At 39.1% G+C, this 21,176-nt stretch overlaps 1 protein-coding gene and 1 long non-coding RNA gene across 4 annotated transcripts in view; one reads left to right on the forward strand and one right to left on the reverse strand.

The window, feature by feature from the left end:
• pde4d (phosphodiesterase 4D, cAMP-specific) overlaps window positions 1-21,176 on the reverse strand; it is a 207,250-nt gene that overhangs the window by 109,250 nt on the left and 76,824 nt on the right. The window lies entirely within an intron of this gene.
• Window positions 2,961-21,176, forward strand: part of LOC143421496 (uncharacterized) — a 41,811-nt gene continuing 23,595 nt past the window's right edge. The window contains exons 1-2 of the long non-coding RNA XR_013101164.1: window positions 2,961-3,336; window positions 19,976-20,038. This is a non-coding gene — a long non-coding RNA (uncharacterized LOC143421496). The remainder of the gene's footprint in view (window positions 3,337-19,975; window positions 20,039-21,176) is intronic.

Genomic DNA, 21,176 nt, shown 5'->3' on the forward strand with positions numbered 1-21,176 from the left:
TGACCATCACAGAATCAGCTGACGTTATTTTGTACAATAACTTTAGTACATATTTTGAAGTCCTGCTAAACTTTACTTTAAGATCTATCCAGTTTTATATCCAGTCCCACCAAGTGTGACAATCTAAAGCAAAAGTTCCTTTTTATATATTATGATACCTCAGAGTACAGTAACAGAAAAAAGCAGTGGTTCCCTGAACGTCTCGCCTGTGCCCTGGACAGTGGACTGAGTGAAAAGGGAAGATGGTCATTGCTCTGGTATTTAGTTCCACGTTGTCACTGTAGTTATTGTTATTTATTGGCACAGTATTTATAACTTTATTTAATAATCGGCGTGGGAGAACCTCCTTTCACACACATGCGCGCGCACATTTCCACGTATGGGTGCGTGCACTTTAACTCTACCACCACAAATAGAATCAAATCCTGTGAGGAAACAGAAGAGAACATTTTATTATTACTTCTTTTTGTCTGTGGGAATAAAAAAATTTGATTGCTCAGCTGATATTTATTACGTGAGTGTGTAATGGTACCCAGAGGAAGATTTCAAATCAGGAAATACAAAACTAACAAACTCAAGCTGTTTGGATGTTGTTCTTTTCCCACCAGACAAAAAGGACTATCAAAAGACGACTATAGGCTACTATATAGAAGACTGACTATAAAACCCACTAAATGTTTTCATCATTTGGGATATCAAATTTTTGGATATTATCTTTTGCACATCTATCGCGTTTATGGTTCCTTCTAATTATCACTTTTATGCCACAGATTACTGTTTTGTCAAGTAGAAGTGCTTGCTACCAAATGTAAGCCTTTCTATAGTCAGAAGAAAAACAGACTGCAAAATGTATAGATATAGAAGCTAAAAAAAAACTTGATATTACTATTAGAACCAACAAATATAGGATTTTTGAGACCAGTACCGATACAGATATTGAGCAATTTAAAAATCTGACATATGGACCCATATTTTTTCTTTCAAGCACACGAAAAAAGCTGATTTCCTGAAATTTTGTTATGTGCAGGTTTATGAATCTTTACTAAGACAACATGACCTGTCGGTTTAAAAATAAACTTTTTATTGTCATAGCAAGCTTTGGATTATTTGTTAACACTCTGCCTGACACTATCTCTGTTTATCCTGTACTTTCTTTACTTTGTTAAATTCTCATTTATTGCCTGTTGTAAATGCTGATGCTCATATATTGCTATATAGCCAACAAGGACCGATAACATTAGACGGCCAATATATCAGTCTGGCTCTAATTCCAATAAATTCTAACCATAACACTTGCAAACATGCAAATACAACCCAGTGACCACTACAGGCACTTTGGATCCATCTGTCTAAAATCAGCTTTCCCTATGAACAAAAGCAGCGCACTGGCTGCCAAAAGATCAGAGAATGCATTCAATAATTTTTTTTAACTTAGTTACAATGTTGCATCAACTACAGCAAAAAAAGATCAGGGAAAGCAGATTTTCTTTAAAATCTAATTAAGAGGATGCATGTTTTAATAATGTGTATAATATGGACTACCCATTTCATTTTTGCAGATTTGAATAATATTTCACACATATTTACAGAAGTAACATACATTTAAGACAGCAATGCAAAAATTAGACAGAGGCAAAACTAAGTCATGGTCAATACATCCTTCTGACTGATGGTTCAGCAGTGAACTTCTCACACATGAGGAAAAAAGGAAAATGAAACCACAGCAGGGAGAGTTTCCTCATTAGCAGTGCCTCCAGCCTGGCTGTGTGTTAAATATCATCATAAATGTCATCATCTATGCATACTTGGAATAATGGCTTTTAAAATATTTTTAAAATTAATTTCAAAAACCTTTAGTTGCTAAAAATGTGACATTTTGGAAGGTGTAATGGTTGGGGCATTTGGCCTTTCAACACCATCACAGAGCAACCTCTACTACAGGCAAGCTGATGCAGTCAGTAAGACACTTCCAGCCACGATGACAGTGGAGAGCTGTTGGCCTTCGGTTGACGGCTCGCAATTCATCATCACCTTACAACAGTCAGTCAAAAGGGATGAATGCCACTCCGTGAAAACATGTTTTATTTGTTTTCCTCTGACGGACTCACATACAGTAATTGCTGTCATTGTTCCATTGTTTCTCTTCTCGTGCTACCTTTCTTACGCCTCATCTTCTACGCTTTGTAAAACATTTCTTTTTTCAGCGATTACTTCCCCTTGCCACGCGTGACGTCAGTGTGCGTTTCCCCCTGGTTACCAGGGGCAACATGGCTGGAGAGGGACAAGTAGATTTTTCAAGAACCAAAGGCTGGAGGAACAAAAGCAAGAAAATGGAAGCCAATCTACAAGACAAAACTCAAGTGCATCACGCACAAAAAACAGTCTCAGTTGCTGCAAACACTACAACACATCACTGTGGTGCACACATAAAGCACAAGCGACCACCTTCATTAAAGCAACAAAAAAGCGATAAAGAAAGGCATGGCAACGGCTAAGTGGATAAGTAGAATCATAGATTTATTTACTACATCAAGTAATGACAAGATCTGAAGGCTTGTGCATTATATATTAGCCTTATATTAAACAAATGATTGATATCCAAGATAGCAGAGCAGAAAATAGAGTTCACCACACCTCGAAGGAAACCAGATATTACAGAGTGTAGCTTTGTATGCATTCACATTCATACATATTTTAACTATGATTTAGTTTTGTCAACATTTTAATTTTCCATTTCTATTCTTTGCAAAACAAACTAATAAATCAAATCTTTGTGTCTCTACTCCTTGAAAAAAAAAAAAGCGGGGGTAATCTTGACAGATTGCGTGTGTTTCTTTTGGCAGCACACAGCATGCTGTCACCTCCCAGACTGCAGCCTGGAGTCTGGCCTAGTACTGGCAAAAGGGCCTCCGCAAGACACTAGATAATCAGATCAGTGCACCGTATTTCTTAATTAGAGCTGGGCGATAGAACGATAACGATATGTATCGCGATATAACTTTTACTCGATAGAGAAATTAAGCTATCGCGATAGACCTCGCCGCTCTTGTCCTCTAAAAAAAAAAAAAAAAAAAAAAAAAAAGGTCAGCCAATCCAAATTAAGTAGCGCAGAGCCGAACCAATCACAGCCGCAGCGTCACGTCGCGTGACTTGTAACGTACAGCACAAGTGCCAAGCCGCATGTGTGTTTGTTTGGGAAGCAGCCAGCGGTAATGGAGGAAATGAGTGTGCCGACTAGAAAAATCAACCGAGCGTGACCGAAGAGAAAACAGATGATGGTTCCAACGCCGGAGAGATTGTCGAACGGAAGAGCCATAGAAGTTCCGTAGTGTGAAGGTATTTCGGCTATTTCAAGTCTGACAAAAAACAGAGTAGCGTGCACTGTAAATTGTGCCGAAAGCAAGTCTGGAAATACAATAAACTGGTGCATGCGTCACACTGTGCGCCACGTTATTGTTTCGGTGAAATGAATTTCTACAATACTGTTAATTCTACTCTCTGCAGTGTTTAAATGCTTACATATACACACAGTTACTGTCCCTCCACACATACGACTCGGTTCTGCTTCTATGCCCCAGCTTTGTTTACTTTTTCCCACCGAGGCTTCTAGACTTCTGATTGGCCAACATTTCTGCACGGTTAGGAATCTAGCGCCACCTGCTGCTTTGGCATGTTCATAGCAGCGTTTTCCTTCATTTCTGCCTTTGTGTGGACGGGATTATTTTTTAAAACGGAAACGGAAAATCTCCGTTTTCAAAAATACCCGTGTACGTGTGGACGTAGCCTCAGTCTCTGACTGGAAGCACTAATTCGTCATTCGGCTTTTGTCAGACTAAAGTAACTGTTAAAACTGTTTGAAAAGCTAAGCTATACAACAAGGAGAGATTGAGAATTTCCTTTTAGTTCTCAGTTTATTTGATATTGACAAAAGTTAGTCAGTTTTGTCTGTTCTTCTGTAACACAAACTAAGATTTATTTTTAGAATTAATATTTTGTTTCTAAGTGGAATTGACAATTTAGTAGTCTGTTTCGTTTGTTCTATTTTGAAACTTAAACGCTTTAGCGGCTGCCTTTTGTGTAGTTTGCAATATTTGCCTTTATTTATCTGAAAAAGTCTCATGTTCCTTAAGTACATCTACCCTGTTGAACTTATTATGGGAAATAAATAATATAATCAATAAATAAAAACAAGCTGCTGATTATTTCACATTTTACTTGTGAGCAACGGCACATTTAAATCTTACAAATATAGTTATTTGGCTTATATCGTGATAGATATCGTTATCGCCTGAAATGAAAAAAACATATCGTGATATGAAAAAATCTCATATCGCCCAGCTCTATTCTTAATACGTTATGAGAATGTCAAAGGTGACTTAGGCTTATTAAATTAACCTTTTATCATAGTTATAACTCCGATTACTGTAGCAGACATATGAATGGGAAGGAAGCACAGATGAAATACAAGGAGCTGGTGCACCAGGCAGTTTAAAAGCAAACAAGATGACCTGACCAAGACTGATTTCACCAAGAATTTCTGAGCAATTCCACGTAGCAACTACCAGCTGCAATATTAATGGCACAATACAGCCAAAACCTTAATGCAGCTCTGTCTCCCCCAAGTGGATATCTCCTTTTATTGTGTGAGCCAGGACTAGTCTAGAACACACACCGACTGTATATATCACTAATATACGGAAATTACCTCCATCACACCAGATGAACATTAATTCCAGTGCTCGGCGATATGTTTTTAAAAAGGCACAGCAGAGAGAAATATGACGCAATAGAAACAAATTTTACAATTTGCTCTAATCTTGTTTCCCGCCAAGACACATAATAAAGTCATAGCCCTGTAAATGTCTGCATTTTAGCATCAGCTATACCACCCTGCTGTGGGATCAAATATCCATGCATTCTTGTAAATCTAATATTAAATGAAACATTTATTTAAAATTTGAATTTTTATAAATTTTTCTTTAATGCTGCAATATTGGGTGGCATATGATGTCTATACATAAAAATGCATTGTTTGCTGCACAGAAAGTGATAGAGATTCTTTGTTTTCTATAAAAACAGACTATTTTGAAGGCAGTTGCAGATGACACAGATGCAAAATCTCAGAAAAAATCTCTGTGAAAACGACTCCTGGTTTTTACACTTCCATCTGTATTTCTGGTCACCATGCTCTTTCGTGTAGTACCATATACATATAAGCACATTATGAAAATAGAGTAGTGGCTGATGGAGAATCTGATGCGAACCACTGAGTTCTTTTTGTTCATTTTGCTTATTGGACCAATAGATGGCAGCATTTTCTCAGAAACATGAAGACATAAAGCAAGACCACACACGGCAGTTCATATAAACCATTCAGAGGCATCTTTGTGTGTCCTAGACAGAAACACAGCTCCATATATGTCAGACTTTCCACTGTGTGTTGCCCAACTGAGGCCATGCAGGGGTGCTCAGAGCTGTAATTTCCTGAAGATCTGTTATACCAACTGTCTTTTTCAGCACGACTACGAAGCGCTACAATTTTCTACTTTATGGGCAGTGACATTTTTCTTTATAGTTTTAACATTTAAAGAGCTCTCACTTTAGATGACTCACAGCCTGCGGTGAAAACAGTAAGTCTAGTGAATGCAAAATGGAGCCAGTCCACTCTTATGGAAAAGAAAGTGAGACATAAACTGTATATTAAGTATGAATTATCAATGCCTCTCTTGCTAAGGACACTGTAGAGCAAAAAAGATATGATAGTTCTCATGTTTTGTACAGTTTTCTCAGCGTTTCTCCCCCCGACTGCAGCATACATCACGGTCCACTGGAGAGGCTTGCTATCATACCTTATGAAGTGCTTTTCCCCAGAAAAAGCAAAGGAACGCAAACTATAGATTCGGTTGGAATTATCAGCGTATCTTGAGAAAGAGCCAAATAACTCACTGTTCCCTCACGAGAGAGAAAAAATACTGAAGGCAACAAAACACAGTGTTCACGAGCGGATATGAATATGAATAAAAGAAATTCTTTGGGACACACTAGAGCAATACTTAATTTGGAGAATAGTTTCCATGATCTTCCGCCCGTTTTCCTGCTGTTTTGTGCAGCTGGTGTCTCATGCACAGTGAGAATATTTCATGGTCAGAAAAGCTGTCATGGTGACCCTGGCAGGGACTGTGGTCTAATTCCCTCAACCCCACTGATAGTAGAAGGTCACACGCTCTTGCCTCATGGTCTGAAAGCAAACACAGACATGCTGGGGAATACAGAAAGATAAGAATCCGAATCCAACAGGATGGCTGTGATAGAACTAGATTGTTTTGCTGCTTCCAAACTCTGCGTGTAATGGGCAGTGAATGTTTCAGTTTGAAGTGAAAGATCAGACCGTCCGATTGTTAATTATCTTCCTTCTGCCCGCAAGTACTAAGTAAGCTATAGGATTTGCTTTTCAATGTATCATTATGAAATCAAGTGTGTAGAAGCGCTTCAGTGCCAGGAACACTCTGTAAATATGTAAGGGGTGGCTGTAGCTCAGGTGGCAGAGCAGGTCAGCCTCTGAAGGTCGGTGGTTCGATCCCAGGCTGCCTCCTGGCTGCATGCCAAATATCCTTGGGCAAGATACTAACCCCATGTTTGCCTACTGGTGGTGGTCAGAGGGCCCGGTGGCGCCAGTGTCCGGCAGCCTCGCCTCTGTCAGTGCGCCCCAGGGCAGCTGTGGCTACAATGTAGCTTGCTATCGCCAGTGTGTGAATGTGTGTGTGTGAATGGGTGGATGACTGGATGTAGTGTAAAGCGCTTTGGGGTCCTTAAGGACTAGAAAAGCGCTATACAAATGCAGGCCATTTACCAATATGCAAGAGTGTTATTAAAAATAACACCAAGGCAACTTATTAAATGTTGAAAGTGAGATTTTTCTTTTTTGCAGGAAATATTTGTTTTTCTTTTCCTTCAATTTAGATGCTAAAAGGGCAGCAAGTCTATAAAGCATGCACAAAAACACAACTGGTTAGGTTAATTGAAAATGAAAACACTAAGTGAGCAAAAACAACTTTAGAATAAAATGTTTTAATTACAAAAGAAATGTGGGATTTCATCGTCTAATGAATATATCATTTAAAATACAGAGAATCCAAATAACTCTGTGCACAAAAGAGAAGAATTGAACTTGATGGCTACAATTTTTAGGCCCTTAGACAGAGATGGATTAAAAACACACATGACTCTATAGTGGAAATCACTAAACGTGCACCTCTGACAAGCATCGTCAGTGAACACAGTACTTATGACAGGAAGACTTTAAATGATGCACATGCTATGGGTAGCTTATAAATTTGTGAAAGCACCATTATGGCTAAACGACTTGCGCATGTTTTTGTGCGTTCCAATTTTACAAAGAATCAGGATACTTTATGGTTACGTTTTTCAAATCACTGCACTTCTCTGTAGTTGACTCTAGCTTTGGATGTGAAAATCTGCTTCAAAAAAATAAAAGAACTTCCTTGCCTTGCTGAACTAGCCTGGCTGCAGTTCAGACCTGTCACTTACTGAAAACATTTGGCGCGTTATGAAATGAGAAATGGTGTACAGTTGAAATCCCTTCTGAAGCAATAATAGGAAAGCATTTTGCTTTCTAAATTGCAAAAATTGCTCTCAAATGCTTACAGAGTGCTGTAAAAAAGGAAAGAGGTGATGGAGCGTGGTGGTAAACATGCCTCTTTCCCAACTCTTTTGCGACATTATATACGTTTTATACCACATCCAATTTGAAAACCAGAAGAAGGGTGGGAAAAGGAAAGAAAACTGAACAAAAACAAATGGTGAATAACAATCTATTAGAATTATTTTTTTGCAATTCTCAAAGCATTATGAGTCAAAGTCGATGTGCATCAGGACTGAATAATAACCCAGTAAGCTAAAACTTCAGGGAGTCTTTGGTTATTACTGGGTTCACTGCCAAAGGAAAGTAATATAGACCCTGGTCAGGATCCATGAGAACACTCCACTGGAACGTTTGATTAAAAGCGTGCATGTGAGTGTGCATGCCGTTGAATAACTACCCTTGTGCAGACGTCTCATGTTCAGTTGTGCTTATTTTGGAGCGCGGTAATAGTTGTTATTTTATGAGCGGCACTGCATGCAGCCTGCCATGATGAGAGGAAATGGGAAGGGGGAAGGGGAGGTGGTCAAAAGTGAGGGACTGATGGAAGTGAGGGGAGAAAACTAGAGGAACGGCGTGCCAAGTGAGAGAGAGAGTCAGAGCAGGCTGTAACTGATGCAGGGTGACAGTAAATGAAAGTGGATGAATACAAATGACCACGGGGATAAGGAAGAGGGATCGCGAGAGAATGAGAGGGGAAGAGGACACAAAGATCAGGGTGGTTCCAGAAATAACCAGTGGTTGTAAACATGGTGGTCCCAGGAAGTCAGAACTTCCTGTGTGTCTCTGTGTGAGGGGTGTATACCTGGAAGGAAGAGCACGTTTGCTTACTTGTGGACATGTTTGCATACATAGACCAGTGCATATAATACATGCACAGGCCAGTTTATGCGTACTTTGTAACGCTACGGATTTAGGAGTAAAAGCTGTGTTTCTCAGTGTTTTTGTACTAATGTAAAATTCAGTGAAAATCTAATTTTTTCACCTCACTCATACTCTATTAAAAGTGCATGGGCCACAATTCACACTTCCATTCCATATAAATATACATATGCATGAGAGAAAGTGTTTCAAATAAACACTTTCTCTCATGCATAAAGAAATAATGATATAAGATCTCAGAGTGTACTAAATTATGGCTCGCACAGGAAGGGAATACTAGAGCGATAATGTTGGGACTTGGATGTGGAGTGGCCACTGGTGGATAATGAGATGGGAAGTGACAATGAATAATTAATGACAGTGAATTATTTGCAAAATAACACCTGGGTGAAAAACATTAGGCAGGATTAAAATAAGGGAGTTTTTAAGTGATATGGGCTCAATTTTGTGCTGTGACTTAACACAAAACCTGCACGGATAACCTCGTAGCAAAGGCTGAAGGGTTCGAATTATATTATTGCCAGTAATTATAGATTTTATTTTTATCTCCATCTTTATCTGGTTCATTTACATCTCAAAAAATAACATAAATAACAAAATCTAAAGAGTGTAGGGTAGCTTATATAACACCTTTTTTTAAAATTAACATATAAGGAAGAATAAAATCAGCTACAGAATCACGACAAGAGTGAGAAAAAAGAAAGAAACATTAGATGATTAAAGGCATTGTCACACTAAACATTTATCACAACACTGAATAATTATGTTAGTTCTATACAATGTTTTTACAACTATATCAATGCGCTGCACATTTAAAAGTGCGCCATGTTAGGGTTGCATAGCATAACAGCCAGTGTAACATCTGTAACTGTGATGATCATGAATGTATTGAAAGCATGATTTTTCCCTGGCAAATTATTACACCATCACGATTATCCATGATGCAACTCACCCACGGGCAGTTCAGTGTGTGAATTTCAGGTTTGTTGTGATAAACATGGCTAACGCATCCTCAAGCTGTTAGCCTAAGGCTAGCCTCAAATAGAAATGGCATCAGGTGATGCTGACTTTGCAACGCTGACTTTGGGGCTACAAAAAAGGGGGGGAAAACAGAAACCTATGATAATAAAGTTTAAGTAAGTAAAGTTTATTTATTAAGCGCTTTTCATAGACAGGTAGTCAGAAAGCGCTGCACACAGAGATTAAAATAAACAGTACGATAAATAGCAATGGCTGAATTCCATTTAGGCTTAGGGTTGGGGTTTTATACGTGTATCTGTGACACTGTCATAACTAACTGGAACCAAAGAGAGAATAAAAGGTGGCCATAGCTACTATGACATTCTCAGTTGGCCTTGAGATTTGTTTTCTCCTCCTGTGAAGCTGCTTTCTCATTGGCTAATCACTTGTCAATCACACGTTGTTGTGATAAAAAACTAAAAATTCTCTTTTATGAAACACAGTATGACCATTAATTACAAGGTGGGTTTGTTTTATCTATCTGGCAATATGGCCCAACATGAGTGACTGAGCACATAAACTTAAAAGAGTTGAGGACAGAAAGTCATCTACATACATGGCCCTTTCACACTGGAAGCAGAATGCGCTGCATTGACTGCTAGACTGAGCAAATCGCCCAAAATTTGTGTTGAGCTGTCAACTGTGCTCTGCCTGTATCTCATTTGCATGCACAAGCAAAAGAAGAGAATGGGGTTGAGAGTGCATTTGAATGCACTGTTACCTATGTGAAAGGACCTATTGCCTTCTATAGGACCAGGAGTCTTCTTGCAATCTCCATCTGGTGACCTCCAGATAGAATGCAGATGTAAAGCACTTCAGCAACAGATTCATTTTTCTGTTTTGTACCATCTGTAACTGGAACAAAGCAATTGTTCAAGACAAACTAGACCGCACTGATGTCATGATTTAAAAACACCAACTCCTTTAACTAATCCTAAGTGGCAAAAATAAACCAGCCTTAGGACTCGGAACTTAACTTTGATACCTTCAAAAATAAAAACCAGCTACTATGTCGCAGGCTCTCTTACATTATGCAATATTACAAACACATGTCAGAAGCATGCTGAACAGAGATTTGGTTCATGTGTTTTCATTGTGTTCTGAGGCTTGAGTCACATAGTAGCAGTAAATAAGTCCAAGAGATGTAAAGTATGGCTCCATTTTATCAGACTTGATGCAAATAGCATACAATGCAATATGCAAAAGGGCAGCGCTGCCAAGAACAGCAAAACAGCACATTTGATGAGACGCTTCAATGTGAACAGAATAAATATAAGAGCGGAAAGTTGCTCTGTTTCACTACAAAAAGGAACTACAGTCAACTTCTTCTCAATACTCAGACCTGTCTGATATTACAAAGCCGTCTGAAAGAGTCAGCCTCTCCAGGGTGTTCTTTCACTCCTGTTACGATTAATCCCATAAGTCATGAGACGTCCCACCAGGCCTCTTCTATTTTTCACTCCTGTCATCAAAGGCAGATTTTTTTTTTTTTCAAAAACCAATAGCATCTATTTTCTAGTCAAATATAGGGTTGAAATACTTTTCAGACTGTTTCAGCTTATTAACATTTATATTACCAAGCCCAGTTTCCAAGCTCAGAGCCAGCAAGTATCGAATTTGTATCACAACTTCAAATAAGAAGTTGTGGACAGTTTCAGGGCAGTTTCAGCTGGTGGATATGTGAACTATAAGTCAACAGTACTGACATTTACCCAAAAGAGCATAAGAAGCAGGCAAAAGAAGTGTTGTATTGTCCTGTACGGGCTGTTTTCCTGCTGTGAAACCGATTTCAGTGAAAAGACTTGATGGGAGAAGATGGGATATGTCCCAGTACCTGGAGTGACCCTGAATTGGGGTTAAAAAAAAATGGACCGGGAAGGACTATGACCTTGAGATATCCAGAAAAAGCCTCGAAACTCGATACCATTTTCATCACCTTGGGGGTAAAAACAAAGACAAAAAATGAAGTTTTTTTGTCTAGTTGCTAGTCGACGTTTCCCTGCTTAAATCTTCAAAAGAAACAACAAAGAAAAGACACACAAATAACTGTGTTATGATGTTAAATTAACACCATCTATTAAAATTACCAATGAGCAGGACAGATCATGTTTGCTGCCTGGCTCCTACATTAATGTCCTCAGCGCTACCTTAATTATAAACTTAACAATGGATAATCTGGCCCTTATTTCCCAAGGGGTCTTGGCATTAGAAACACACTAGCCTGTGACCACCTGAGGCTGGGTTTGTATCATGTGATTGCTAATGTTGAAACAGCTAATATTAAAGTATTTATACACTTCAACGTTTTTGAAAGGGGAGCTTTACTGACTGCTCGAAAGGGTTGTGTAGCATTGTGAACATCAACTCCTTAAGTTGCTGTCAAGTAGAAAGCAACTTGTATATTAATTAGTACTTGACTATCAATACCTTTCAAGAGGTCAGTTAAAGGCTCATCGCAATATCAAAGCCAAACACTTTTAACATATTCAATAAAATTGCACTTGCAAAACAGCACACGACTGAATTTGCTTAAAGGTTTAAATGTTTTTAACTTTTTTATAGAAAGTAAATCTTTTTTTAAAATATATAATCCCTTTAACGTGACTTTACAGTGGACTTCTGTGTGCTGCAGGCCTTCAAATAAAATGGGCTGAGTCATTTAGACTGTACAAAATCTTATTTTAAAGCTTGCACTGAGGTTAAACTGGCTTGGTTTGATATACTTTTAGAGTCAGACCTCACTTTTTTTTACTGTCCAGTTCAGCTACCGGCTTCTTTATGCTCTCAGTCCTCTAGTAAAGTTACAGAGAGAAAATCTTGAATCTGAAGCCAACATATTAGTCTTTCACACACCCACATAGCAGCGTGGCACATGTTTTAACACCAGCTAAAGCAAAGCACTTCCATCCAGTTTCCGGGCCACACTGGCATAACAAAGATGCACAGTGAGACTGTGTGAACTACTAAGTGATGGAAATAAAATTGAGGAAAACTGAAATATTCAAAGTTCAAAGATCTTGTCGGAATACGAAATGATGGCCGTCGAGAAGATGAACACAAGTTTAAATTACAAAGAAATAAAATTCATTTGCAACTGCAAAAATGGCCTTTTGGTGTACTCGGGATTTGGTGGATTTCACAACTGCTTTTCTGGTCTACATATCCCAACCTCAGTTAAATATTATTTTTAAATCTAACCACAAATGTGACATCTGCAGATTCATATTTCAGCTTGTTGAAATGCACTTATGCACCAGGTCTTGTACACCAGCCAGGGGAGTCTCTGAAGAAATGTTATGCACATGGTTTGTTGACTTTGCAACTGATGCTGCAGCCACGCCTGACAGCTATCCACTGCATCATTCACAAGGTAGAACCTGCAGTCCATGATGGTGCAAAACGCATTATAGAGCTGAGTCATTTTCAGATATTTACTGGCTTTCAAAGTCCAAACATCTGCTGTTAATCTCAGTAAACGCAGCATGGCCACCTCCTTCCCTGCCTGGAGATTTGCGCATGGAGGTAAAAGAGGACCAACACGCCTCAGATGACCCTCGATGGGAAAGCACAAAAAGTCTTTCATTAAAGCAGACTGTTTTCTCGTTGAAATGTGCTGTACATGAATATTTTTATTTTGACAATATTTCATATTAAATATTACAGCTAAGTGGCACGTTTGGTTGACTGGGACTAAGTGAAAGGTTAAATAGTTAACATTTGACCTTTTGTAGTTTTACATTTGGTTCTGCATGAGGAGAACACGAAAGTCAGTATATTGCAATGGTGGTTATATTTTCAAGTTCTAAACTTGTGTAATTGAAGTTTATGATTATTCTATAGATGCTACATTGGGCAGTAATAAATAAGAAACACTATCAGGCTTCAGAGCATATAGGACTTCTCTAGGTCCCAAATTACTTTATTAGAATAGCTGACTCCTGGGCATACTTAGTAAAAAAGAAAAGTTTTCAAATCTCATAACTTCCAGAAAAGGTAAATTTCCTTCCTCTTGTTGAGATGAACTGAAACTGGTAAATGTCAAGCTGATATGTCACAGCATGTCATAGGTCATGCTTGCATCCTCCTCACATTCTTGTGAACATGGTGGCTCAAGAATGATGAAGAAATCATTACACAGGTAGCTCACATGGAGAACATGACCTGATTAGATATTAATGTGGCTTTGTGAATAGATTTGGAGGGTAGATATTAAAACAGTCAAATTTAATGGTAAAAGGCGTGTGTGTCAGAATAGTCATTATTAAATTTTGATTAGTTTCAATTAGGGGCTGAGAAATTTTCATTATCTTAGTTACTAAGATAATGACATAACATATTAAATACCAGGTTGCATAAAAAGGGAACTGTTTCTCTTGCCCATGAGCCCAGTGAAGACATTGATTTTCTGCATCATCATGAACTTTTTAATAGGGCTCCAGCTCTTGATATATAACTGTACACACAGCCTGGATTGTTAAATGCATTTTTAAACACACAGCCGTTAGGAGAATTGCTGCTTACCTCTCCACATGTTTGCATGGATTCTCTTTCTGGCATTTTCTTACAATCCAAACATATTCATGGGGTTAGGTTTAATGGTAATTCTATATTGGCCACAGGCATGAATATGAGTGCTAAAGGTTGTTTGAGTCCCTGTGTTAGCTCTGCGACTGACTGCCAACTTCTCCAGGGTGTACCCTGCCACCCTAAGACAGCTGGAATAGGCTCCAACACCACATGATCCTCAATTGGATAAATAGAAAAAAATGGATGCAAGGACAGACCCTTGTGTCACCTGGAAAGAAAAGCTGACTGTCTTTGCTATGGTGTATTAAACTGATGTGTGTCATAATGTCCGCTGTTAGATAAAGTAAAGGAACCCAACACATACAAGGAAGTATGTGTGGACTCTGAATGTGTGGTGAGTTCCTAAGTGATTGTATGCATGTTAAACAAAAAAGGCAACTAACTGGTTTGTCAGTCTGCCACCTGGAGGACGAGAGAGTGAGAGGATGTGACTGGGCTGCTTTATAGAGGTTTCTCATGTGACATCATGCACACACTGCCTGAAAGCTTTCAGTCATATTGAACGTGATGCAACCACTAGTGAGGAAAAAGAGGATATGTGTTTCCTGACCAGTTAGCAAGTGGTTGGCTGGCAATCGCTAAGTGAAATCAGTCAGAATGCTGCTGTTGTCTGCAATCTGTCACTAACTAACTAACCACTGAGTGGAAATGAAACTTATACAAATGCAATGCAAACTGGAAGTGGAGAAGGTCTGCCTTCAGAGTAAAAGCACTGAAACCAACACTTTTCAAAAGATGCAATTTTTTCCTTGAAGGTGAGCAATATTCCTTTCTGGTTTTTGTTGCTCTTTTGACAGTTTTACTAACAGTCAGAGACCAAATCAATCACCTACAAATCAGAGCAATCTCAGGGAGATTGCCAACTGGTCAGGGTAGACACATTTCTCTAGTGTCCAGTAGCTGCGAGTGTGCCACTGACCAGTGTCTTGGCCTGTGTGACTCAGGATATCAACCTCTACCACTCGGCAAAGAGTCAAGGAACAGACATTTTTTTTTACTAACATCCGATGGTTGTCAGATGGATATCACCATGTTTGTCACATGTATAAATAGCATATAAATTAATGTTACACAGTTAGTCCCAGTACCCCATTATTAACCTCCTAGGACCTGGTGTCCACATATGTGGACATCACATTTTGGGCTATTTAGACCAAAATATTTAATTTTGATATATATATATATATATATATATATATATATATATATATATATATTGCCTGATATCCACTTACGAGGACATTATACTGTTACTGTTCTATCGAAATCTTAAACAAATATCCTCATTTTTCTTAGGAACAAAAATCAGGTAAAAAAAAAAAAAATCTGGTAATTCTTTGTTTTTACATTCATCAGGTCCCAATCAGCCCAAATATCAAAGAGAAATCAAAAATGCATGCCGTGGAGGAGTTCAGGTCTTAGGAGGTTAAGGATATCTCTGTACCTAAAAGGCATCTTAAGGATAGAGAACAAAGGACAGAGTATTCACAGGTGTATCCTATGCGGAAGTGTTCAGAGTATAAGAAAGGCGTGGTACACAAGTAGAATTTACAAACCGTAGCAGGAGGAGAACTCTTTAAACAACTCATCCTTTTTTATTCATATGTTGTTTCTGTAATTTAAGATGCTGGGATGTTTCTGTCCTTATCTGGTTTTCTCTTTGTGTGATTAAAAAAAAATATCTTGTTACATGCTATCATGTTGTTAATTTAATAAAAAAGTTACCCTGACAATAGATCATGTTATAAACATGTTATGAACACTGTTGCACCTGAGACAATAAAACACAGCTGCACTAGGGCTATAAAAACCCGCCCAAATATTTATGATGCAGATGTGGAAAACGTCATATTTAACTGACATTGCTTTAAAATGAGAGATCAGAAGAAGGATGTCTCATTTCATTAAATGCATGTTGCCCCGACTTCTTCACTCGTATGTATTGAGGGAGGGACTAAACCGGTGAGGAGAGAAATCCAGTATGTGCAATTTGGGAAATGAGAAAGGGAGTTTGGTAGATCCTTCATTTCTCGCCTTGCTTCCTTTTTTTTCACATCTTAGTCCTTCCCACCAGAGGGAGGGAGGAGTTGAGGTGATGGGCACTTAGAAAAATGAGACATCTTGTCTCAGAGCTGTCATTTTTAAGCATTGTCAATTAAACATGACGTTTAACACAGCTGCACATCATAAATTGCTTTGTTATAGCCCAATTAATGATGTATTTTATGATCTCAGATGTAAAAGTGCGCACTACTTGTTTTAATCCTTCACAGCCCCTTTTAAATCAAATTCACAAAGCCAATGTGACAAGATATCACACTTTTTTTGTTAAACACACACAGACAGTGAAGGACAGAGAGTTTGATCACCGTGAAATAACTGAATCATCTAATAAACAAAAGGGATGAGTTGTATCCTACACCCAGTGCGTTTTGACTATTCCAGCTGTGAAAACAGCTGTTTGTAGCTCCTCTGTCCTGTCTCTTCCAGATGCATTTTAAGAAATGAGACATCCATCAGCACGGGATATTGAGATTCATTTCCAAATCAGGCTGAAGGGCTTGGGACAGACAAGAGGAGGCTGGTGAGGTGACAATTTGCCTATTTTTTGTATATGGCCAATAAAAAAATGAAAAAAACTTGGCACACTGATGTGTAATACACACTAGCCATGCTTTTACTCTCATGATAGCTTAAGAGTAAAATTCATTCCTTACTAGACCTATTGACAGCAACCGTTTTATCACAGTGCTGTGGAAATTTGCTGATTTTTTTTGAATAGCACGACTGTCTGCGCTCATTATTATTTTTAGCCTTTAATATTTGTGTTTGTGCCTGCAAGAAAGATGAAAGAGGCCATGCCATGAAGTGTGTGGGGGGTCACGTGGTAGCTAATGGTGTGTGTTGTGCCTGCTGTCAAGGGAGAATAATCCATAAAATGAATTGGCTGGCTGGGATGTCTGGAAGAAAACAGGTTTTCTTCCACCCACTTCAGATCATCAGATTTCTTCTGAGGCAGAAATACAGTGACATATGTAATGTTTGTCTACTCAAGGACCAATCAACTCATCAAGCATACTCAGTTTTGGATTTTGTTAATTTTTTTTTAACACGATAACATCTGAAGAGTCAGCACAGTGGTTTTAATCTAATCGTGAGCGCACATGCTCGCTGCAGTGATAGCTTTATGTCCGATATCCTCACATCATCACGTTACTTTTCGAGACGCAGCTGTCCTGCTCTCTGCTTTATCACAGAGCATTACAATATCTGTTCTAGCCTTTGACTCCTCTGAGCCTCAGAGAGCAGCATCATCCACTCTGCCTCCCACTGATCCTCTCCCCCTTCCTCCATCCCCGTTCCCCTCCCAACATGTCATTCTTGTGGCCCCAGAGGACATGGTCGGTATGACCCTGTCTGAGCCTGATGGAGGAGGAGGAGGAAGAGTGGGGGGTGGGGTGACGGGCTCTTTGTCCTCTCCGGTGTTGTCCCTCTTCACTCCTCTGTGGTCTCTTTAAGCGAATCATGTTCAGGGACGCCGCGCACATCCAGTGTTTTTGCTCACATCGTCACAGAATATTTACTGCTCTTCTTCTTCTGATTCCTTGCTGAGCTAGAGTTAGCAGTGGGTGTTTTTCACAGTGGGCTGGTAAAACGTTAGGTGTCTTTAGATGAGGCTCATATACATTGATGCCTAAATGTAGATGCCCTGAAAACATGCTGACTTTGCAACACCAGCCTCTGCACACTTTACACCGAGCCATAAAATTCACTCTTAATGCCCTGTTCATATCACTTGTTTAAAATAAGGCATGTTTAAACGCTTAAAAATAATAAAATATGCTTATCTGCTTTTGCTGGGAGTCAGATGAAAGCATCTTTACAGCTCTTATGAACATGCACTAAACATGAAGCTACAGTCATGTAGCATTGCTCAGACTTGAGAAATACTCCTCACAGTAATTTGGACCTTGTCATAGTGTATCACGGAGTACAATGGCGGCTATGGGATGGTTGTTAGCAAACAGCTGCAACATGATACCGCATTTGCTCAGGTCTTACTCACACATCAACATAGCAAAGAAGTGGAATAACCGTTAATATGACTGCTTTAGTCCTGCCACTGTGGCTGTCAGTCAGCCTCGGATCTATGCATAGTGTAGTGCACACAAGCTTGGAGGACTGCACATATGTGCATCGATGTAGTATGTGCGGTTTGTTTTTGGTTTTTTTGCATCATTTGCAGTAGATCTGAGCATATGGACACCTGTAAATCAAGCTTTGCTCAGCTCACCCGGCCCCTGCATTCCCTTCTGTGTGTCTACCGAGTATCAACCTTGTTTTCATCTATACGATCTTTAACAACTCCACAGCACACACGACACATATTTGCTACTTGATCTGCTGATTTTGCTAACTTCCACCCTCCGACCCTTTGGCTCATTTTTATTTTAAATTTAATTTGATCCAAGCCAGTCTCTTGTGTGGACTCCCTACTTCTCACTTTTGTTCGAGCCAGTTTGTGACACTATTTTTTTGACCAGGCACAGTGACTTCCTGGAGTCTCCTAGAGTTGCCTAGCAACCTTACATTGACAACAAGCCTCACAAATAGGCAGATTGTGTTTGGACAGACTTGCTGCTTCCCCCTGCATCTAGTCTCGTTGATAAGCTCACTAACCTCATATTTAAAAGAGAGATGCGAGAGTGGCCTCAATCTTCTCAGGTAATAAAGTGAGTAAGTGTGTTTCTCAAAATAACAAACCTTTCCTATCTTTTAAAAAAAAAAGAAAATACCCACACGGGGTTACCCGCGATCAGTTAGGATTTAATATGCACACTTTTGACAGCATAATCATCTTGTTGCAAAAGCACTTACTGAAGCATGCAGCGCTCTCTTACACACACATGCCTCCTGTGGCACTGAGACTCCCTTGTCAAACCAGGAATCCTATTAATGTCTTCTACCAACTACATTAAAGTTCTCTTTTTCCTTTTATAAAAACTTTTTAAATGGCTACACAGACATTAAAAAGTACAACAAAAATGTGACAAGTTGTCTTAAAAAAAAAAAAAACCTTGAAATGCACTGACAAGTGAGAATTTTTTTTTTCTTGGTCTTTTGAACTAATATTTTATGTGAAACAAAGTTACGTTAAATAAAAATGCAAAAACGTTTTTTTGGGGGGGGGTTTTTTTGGGGGGGGGGATCATTTTATGTGAGGTAAAATAAAACAAGAAGAGACCGAGGTAGAGAGTTGAAGAGATTCTGGGGAAGTCGAGAGTTCACACTCATGTTGCACAGAGAAAGAGTGGAGCTTCTCAAATATGTCCTGCTTTTTTTACACGTGCTTTTTACAGAGCAGCCACTTAAAACGGCTCCACTTTCGTCTTTTCTGGTGTAAAGACATTATGCAGTCTCTTCGAACTTCAAATAACACCTGCATTTCTCATTGGGCCTCTGTGATGTATAGCCTATTAGCACCTTCGTGTACAGTATGCAAGGTTTGCCGGGGTCATAACTTATTCATGACTTGCTCTTAGCTGCGTTTGTAGAATATGCTGTGCGGACATCTCCCACACATTAATGTTATTTCTGACTGATTCTTTTACAATTTCATTCCTTTTAGCCCTGGGTGATTACATTCACAGCACCAAATCAAATTTACACGGATCAAATGAAAGTACAAAGTGCTGCGTGATTTTCAGATTACAGAAAAGCTCCAGCCTGGCAATTACCATATTTCAACATGTGCATCTGAAATAATTATTGGCTGATATTTGCTTCATATTAAATAAACTTGAGTGTCTCTCCCTCCTCCTTTAGATCCCTGACCACCTTTCCTCGGAGCATCTGCAGCATCTGCATTCATTGGTTCAACCAGACAAGGTACACATTTCTGTTCTGACAAATCACCATAATTAAGCAAGTCAAAGGTTGCTCTCTTGCTTGGAAAGCAAGAGAGCAACAGTAAGGGCTAAAAAGATCCAAAAAGCACATTTCTGAGAACTACACTGTACAAAAAGAGGGTGCCATTTCATTCAACAGTTCTAAAAAACATGAAAACATTCATTCAGAAAGCATTGTATACATTGGGAAAAAGAGAAGAGAGTCTACCGTTTCATTGCAGTGCTAACGTGTATGGGATTCAAACAACTATATTTGTTCAATCTGTCAGCCAGACCATGAGTCGTGCCCCCGGTCATGCTCACACATCAAAAGCAATACAAACAAGAACAAAAACAGAAAGATAAAAGCAGCTGTGTGGCACTGAAAAAAAAACATAGGTAAAAGGGAGTTTAGCATGCAAGAACATTGACAGTGTAGCCGAGCAGAGTAAAAGAGCACAATAATGGCCCCTCATTTGTGGCGTCCAAATGGACCCAGGAGCAACACTAGAGATTTTTATTTTGTTACACACTGAAAGACGGAGGAATGTATGGATGACTGACTGAATAACTAATAGACGTGGCAAGCAGATGGTGGATAACCTGAGGAGCAGCTTGCTTTCCGAATGAAAATTTGGTTTAGAGCCCAACGGATCCTAGAGTTTTGGGACGGATGCCGAAACTGATTTCTATGAAGAAAAAAATTATAATAAAATGTTTGGTACAAACTATTAATCAGCTTATTGTGAAACGCCGTTTGACCGTGCATCAACTCTACACAATATGTGGAATATGCTTGCGTGGACAAACTATGTGATAACACAGAAACACAAAAATGATACTCTTTTACCAAAATATCGGCCATACTCTACTCCGACTCAATAACTGGCTGCTGTTTCTATCATCCTCTGGCTGGGGAATTGGTTATATGGCTGCCTGGCAGACTGGTCTGCTGGCCAACCTTCTGTTACTAAGAGGAAAGCTGCCCAGAACATAAACACATACACAGTTAACCTTTTACTTCAGTTACCATACTCAGCTTTGCAGGCTGTTATTAATGAGGGCCTGAGACACATAATGCAATAGATATATTAATTCTAAAATAAACTACATTTTAATGAGACTGTGTTCGTGATATC

Source organism: Maylandia zebra, linkage group LG12 (genome assembly GCF_041146795.1).
Source record: "Maylandia zebra isolate NMK-2024a linkage group LG12, Mzebra_GT3a, whole genome shotgun sequence".
NCBI classification, from domain to species: Eukaryota; Metazoa; Chordata; class Actinopteri; order Cichliformes; family Cichlidae; genus Maylandia; species Maylandia zebra.